General features: G+C 35.7%; 1 pseudogene; it reads left to right on the top strand.

The window, feature by feature from the left end:
• Window positions 1–4,649: 4,649 nt before the first annotated feature.
• LOC110775129 (alkane hydroxylase MAH1-like) lies at window positions 4,650–6,144 on the top strand (annotated as a pseudogene).
• The last annotated feature ends 615 nt before the right edge of the window (window positions 6,145–6,759 follow it).

Here is a 6,759-nt window from a genome sequence, read left to right as displayed (position 1 = left end):
AGATCTCAAGATTAGGGATTGTCCTCCCATAAATCGGGATGAGATGCTTAAAAGTTGTACAAGGCCACTCGGAGAGCTAGAAACTGTGAAATGCATGGCCGTGCTGGGATGAATCATAGGCTATGATTATCTGTTTATTTAATCAGTTGAACTCTGAAACCGGGAAACACCTCTGGACATAATAAGGATGACAACTCTTACCTTATGTTCAAGAGCAAGCATCGAGCGACAAAGGAATTAGGAAATGCACACTTGTCCCTAAGGACAAGTGGGAGACTGAAGGAAATGATGCCCTTGGTCCAAGTATGCATTCTATGTTAAGTCTAATAAATGCGGTTCAGTATTAATTAACAAATTAATAATTCAGTGAGATCAAGTGAGCTGAATGCCTAGCTAGAGGCCGCTTCAGTTCAAGTGGAATTAATGATATTAATCCGCAGCTTACTCTTGACTGAACCCGTAGGGTCACACAAATAGTACGTAAACGTATCAAGTATATGATGGCATTAAATACTCTATCTATGGATATTCGGAATCGACGGATCTTGGTTTCAGTGGGAGCTGAGATCGTCACAAGAAAGAAATGAATACTCCGGAAATGATGATATTGCCGGAAACGGAAATATGGATCGTATCGGAAATATAAATATTATCCAAGTCGTAGATGTTGCCGGAAACGGAAACATGGTACGTATCGGAAAATATTATCGGAAATGGAAATATTGCAAGAATCGGAAATATTGCCGGAAACGGAAATATTGTTAGAATCGGAAATATTATCGGAATCGGAAAATAATTCCGGAAACGGAAATATTAAATATTTGTTCGAAACGGAAATTAATTCCGGAATCGGAAATATTAAATATTGTTCGTATCGGAAATGAATTCCGGAATCAGGAATTTAATCGAAAGCGTATCGTACGAATTAGCATCGGACGAGGCCCGCTAGACGAAGGCCCAGCACGAAGCCAGGCCATCGCCCAGCGAGCCGCACGCACCAACGCACGCCTCGACCAGGCCCAGCGCAAGGCCAGGCCCAGCCAAGGGTGCGCGCACGAGAGAGCACAGCAGCGTGGGCCGAGCGCTGTGCGCCTGGCGTGGGCCGCAAGGCTTGCGCGGGTGCACGGCTCGTGCAACGCTTGTGCGGGAATCTTAATCCTATTAAAATTCGTGCAAAGATTAAATCCTAATCCTAATAGATTGATTTTGTTATTTAGAGTCCTAATAAGATTCTAACTAGCAAATCCACATCCTAGTAGGATTAAAATTCCTTTTCCATACCCCTATAAATAGGTGCCTAGGGTCACAATTTATGGGTACGATTGAAGTATTCAAAGGGTAAGTTTTTGAAAGAAAAATCAGCCATACACTTGCAAACACATAGCCGAAAATTCCTAAGCACCTTAAGGGCGATTCTAGTTGGTCTAACTTGAGGCGGATCCGGACGTACTGTGGACTATCTACGGAGGGACGACATTTGGAGTCCTAAAGACTTGTTCTTGTTCGGTTCGGGCGCAGCTAGGGAAGGCACGCTACAACATGTATGCATCTATTCTATGCTAAATGATTATGTGTAAATAATATGCTTTCCTGGCTTTATGGTTTTTCCGCATGATTTATGAATTGTCATATGTATCATAACCTAACACCAATATGATTACATTCAAAGAGGCGGTCATTCTAACTGAAATTTACCATCACTTGGCTATTTTGAGTTCTTGATATTTTGAGTAAGAAAAGAGGCGGACCAAATCAAACAGTTAAATTATTGAGTAAAGAAGAGGGAAAAGAGCATTTCGTGAAGAAAAAGCAAAGGACATATTCAAAGAGGAAAAGGGAAGCAGAAGCATTCAAAGGATATGTTCTCTTGTCTAGTAACCACATAGGAAGCATGTTTAGAAGGACATTTTAACCCTTAAAACAAACAAGTAATCCACCATAAAGCAACTGCAAATGGGAAACAATAAATCCAGGAACCACAATTTTTCCCTCTTAATTCAATTTATGCGTTGTGCTCCCTTCTAATTCCTTCAATGCAAACATCATAGACCTAAATTCAAACGGTGTAACTATAAAATTAATTCAATAAAATTAATTCAATAAAATTAATTTTCAATAACCTCAGAAGGGCAGAAACCTGAAAAAATGAGTACCCAAAATTCGGCCATTTTTAATAGCCATGAAATTAGCGAAAGGTAGAGAAGGGTCACTGGTGTATATGAATGCATATGTCACCAATAAATCTTCTACTTCTGCTACTTTCGATTTCGACCACTCTGCAAAAAATTGAAAAATTAGAATATTCATCTTTCTCTCTCTTAATTATAGGCGTTGTCTTTTCATCCACTTTCGCAACAATATCATTAATTTCTGATGCCTTTGTTCTTGAATCCCTCACCTTCACTACCTCACGAAACACCTTCAACCCCCTTTTACCATAAAATTTCCCACGAATCAGCATTCGAGTCGCAAAATTAGGGTTGCCAGCAAATTCGAGAGATTAAATTCCTAGAATTTTGAACTTCGTTTAACATCTACAGTATCACCATCTTTGCTGATGAGTTTTTCATTCAACTCCTCTTTCTCTTTCTTCATCTGCTCTATTTTTTTAATGGTGTCTTTGAGGAGCAAACACAAATAAGGAAATGACAGAAAGCAAGGAAACCTGCTGAATTAATTCGCAATAGTCATTGCCACGTAGGACAAGTGACATGATTTTACACGTCATAATGTAGGTATGTTTAAAACAAACAGGTGTCAAAGGTTGGATCATCGAGATATATCATATTAGTGGGACTGGTATTCGAAACCGACCAAATGTTGGATTATTAGAATTAATTTTTTCTACAAAATAAGTTTAAATAAATTCAGACAAAATAAGACGAGTAGAACAGAGCCTTAATTCAATAATATTAAGATAGATACTCAATATCAATGTCGGATCATGAAATATTTTCTTTCAGACGCCACTCAGAACATCAGATGTGATATAAACATAGTTTATAGGTAGACTAGACCTGATCAAAAGGCGGGTCGGAGCCAGGCCAAGATATAAAAAATCAGCTCGCTTGTCCGGCGTGGCCAAATTTATATCTAAAAGTGTAGTTTAAGTTGCCCAAGACGGGCCCGAAATTCAGGCTTAACTTCTACCGAAACCTGCCAAATTTCGGTTCGGGTTAGGCCGTGTTGGGCTGATGGGCCGGGCTCATATTGATTGGGTCAAAGGTAGACCTATCAAACGGGTCGGTCAGGTTGTAAACAATAATATTCGTGTTTGGGTTAATTCGGTCGGTCACTTTCAGGTTCGATTATACAAAAGGTTGTTTAAGATCCAGAACTTTCAGGTTCGGGGCGACCCAATGGGTTAAGAGATTTTAAAACGTGTATTTTATTTTCATTAATATAGGTAATAAATATACAAAATATGGGAACAAATTAACAATTTTTCCTACACAAGTTTATATTTAGTCAAATTCAACCATAAAATCACGTATAATTCAAATTAAAATCATATTATACCCAATCATGGGAACAACAACGTGATTTCTATGCTTAAAATTCCTCATACTCAGCTCTCTTTTGTTACTATAAATGCAATGATTTTCAATCGGTCAGGTCAAAAACAAGTTTGGTCGGGTTTTGACACATTACTTTACGGGTTGCTCGGGTTTAGATAAAATTGGATTACGGGTAGTAAAATCTTGTTCAAGATCCAGTATTTTCCGATCGGGTTCGGATCGATTTCCGAATCGGGTTGGTTTTTGACGGTTCTATTTACGCGTACAAAAAAAAAATATTACTTCGTACAACATAAAAAATATTAACATACACTTTTTATATTTTACAACATAATTAAATAAATGGAAATCTGAAGATTTTAAACTGAGTGCTACATACAAGTAGTACTCCACAAAACACAATAACATTTTGAAAAAGAAGAAGAAACAAGTAAAATTCTATAACATCTATACTAATATATTAAAAGGCGTTGCGAGAAAAGTTTATGTGTCACGTATAACTCTCTTATTTACACCACATCATCTATTCACCAAGATTGTGTGATGTTATTGACAACAAAAATCAATACAATAAGGTTTGAACACAAACAATTATTATTTATGGAGAAATAGGGAAACTGTATGTTCAAAAATAGAAAAAGAACAAGTATTTAGAAACATTCGATTAGGAATACATGATACTTAACACGACACCGAGTCACCGAGGGAGTACTTGAGTACGAAGTATACATATTCATAGCGTCGCACAACCCAAAATGGTACTCCCTCCGTCCCTTAATACTCGACTCAGTTTGACTTTTTGTCTTATTCAAATAATTCACTTTGACCCTATTTTATTTTTCTAGTATATGAAAACAAATGTTAATATATAATATATTGTTGTCTTCATCTTAATATATATTTTCAAAATATTGATATTTTATAAGTTTTTATAATATGTAGTTAAGAAATTGGTGGTCAAAATTGTGCATTGACAAGCGTGTCCGGTCAAAACAGGTCGAGTAATAAGGAACTGAGGGAGTAATTAGAAGACACTACTCTTCTATATAAAGAACCCCTTCACAGAAGCATGAATTGAACCAAAATCCATCTTCAGCCCTCATTTAGCAAAGAAATAAAAAAAAACAATAAATGGCCTACATGGTTATCATTACCCTAATAATTTCCTTGGTATTCTTTTCTTGTTTATTTCGCAACAAAAATGGGCTTCCAACAAACTGGCCCTTTGTTGGAATGATTCCTGCCCTTTTTAAAAACACCCATAGAATCAATGAGTTCATGATTGAACTTATGGAAAAATCTAATCTCAATTTTGAAGGGAAAGGTCCTTGGTTCAGCAACATGAACTTACTAGTAACCGTTGATCCAACCAACATTCACCATGTGTTTAACAAGAATTTTGGAAACTATGTAAAAGGCGAAAAGTTACATGAAATCTTACTTGAAGTCTTTGGAGATGGTATCTTTAATACAGATTCAACTCCATGGCGTTACCATAGAAATGTGGCACAATCCTTTTTTAACCAGCCAAAGTTTTATCAATCTTTGGTCGATGTTACTTGGAAAAAAGTGCAAGGTGGTCTCATTCCGGTCCTTAATCGTTTCACCAAGGACGCGGTTGAGATTGATTTGCAAAATGTGTTCGTAAGGTTCATGTACGATACTATGTGTAGCATCATGTTGGAATATGATCCAAGATCTCTATCATTTGATCTGCCTAGCTTTCCAATTTTACAAGCTGTGTGTACAGTGCAGCATGTAATTGTTTCTCGTCATATGGTGCCAACATGCATTTGGAAATTCCTAAGGTGGTTGAATGTAGGAGAAGAAAAGAAACTTAACCAGGCGTGTAAAATCTTAGATGATTTCATTAATAATATATAGTATTAATAGGAAGACAAAAGATCAAGACACGACTAAGGTGAGTACTAATCCATTCATCACATTATTCGTAGATAATAATAATCATAAAATGTTAAGGGATACAATGAAAAATTTCTTCCTAGCGGGAGGAGAAACAACCAGCACTTCTTTATCTTGGTTCTTTTATCTTATCTCCCAAAATCCACATGTGGTTAATAAGATTAGACATGAACTAAATGCGATACTGGTTCCAAAAAAAAATAGTGACGAAGATGATGAGTTTATAAATAACTTTATAGAAAAGAGTAATAACCTAGTTTATTTTCATGCTGCATTATGTGAAGCACTAAGATTATATCCTCCAGTCGAATTCAACGCCAGATCAGCAATTAAGCCGGACATCCTTCCAAGTGGACATAGAGTGAATTCAAATACACAAATTATCTTAAACATGTACGTCATGGGAAGGATGAAATCCATATGGGGAGATGATTGTAATGAGTTTAAGCCAGAAAGATGGATATCGAAACAAGGGATGATCAAACATGAGCCGTCATATAAGTTTTCTGTGTTCAGTTCTGGGCCAAGGATTTGCATGGGAAAACAGATGGTTTTCACCCAAATGAAGATTATTGCTGCGGTCATTATACAAAAATATCATATAGAGGTAAAACAAAAAAATCATGTCCCGGGAGTTGGTATGATACTTAATATGAAAAATGAGTTTAAGGTTAAGTTGTTTCCGTATACTACTCAGTATTAAATCCAGCTACTCAGTATATTCGATAAATAATGATGGTTGTTCTAGATGAATATATAGGTTTAATTTCTATTATATTGTATTATTAATCGTTGAAATGTATGTGACATTGTATTAGTACTATGTACGCCTACACTACTACTTGGTATATTTCCACCAAAAAAAACTATTACCTGGTATAAATCTTAGAATATTATACTCCCTCCGTTCTTAATGTACTTTCTGTTTGAAATCTTGCAATTGCTAAGAATTTGAGAGAATGTATCTAATAATTTATTATCAATATATAAGAATAATTATAATAATATGAGGTCTTGTTTGATTCGTCTCATAAGTATTTTTTTAGAATATAAAAAATTATTTATCAATTTTACTAATTCAAAATAAAGGATTATTAATGGTAAAAGATTTGCATTGATAAATGCCCATGGTCAAAACTTAAAGATCAATTAGAAATTGAAGGAATAATAAATTAACTGATTTTGAATACCCAAATTCTTATATGAGACTGTCCTCACCATCAACTGATGGTGAGACCGGTTCACACTTGCGAATTTAGGTATGTTACTTCTATAGTTTAGACATGTTATTTTTTTTTATAATTTTAGAGGAGGTACT

Source organism: Spinacia oleracea, chromosome 6 (genome assembly GCF_020520425.1).
Source record: "Spinacia oleracea cultivar Varoflay chromosome 6, BTI_SOV_V1, whole genome shotgun sequence".
NCBI lineage: Eukaryota > Viridiplantae > Streptophyta > Magnoliopsida > Caryophyllales > Amaranthaceae > Spinacia > Spinacia oleracea.
Note: the sequence above shows the minus strand (reverse complement) of the source record. Positions and strands in the feature narration are given on the sequence as shown.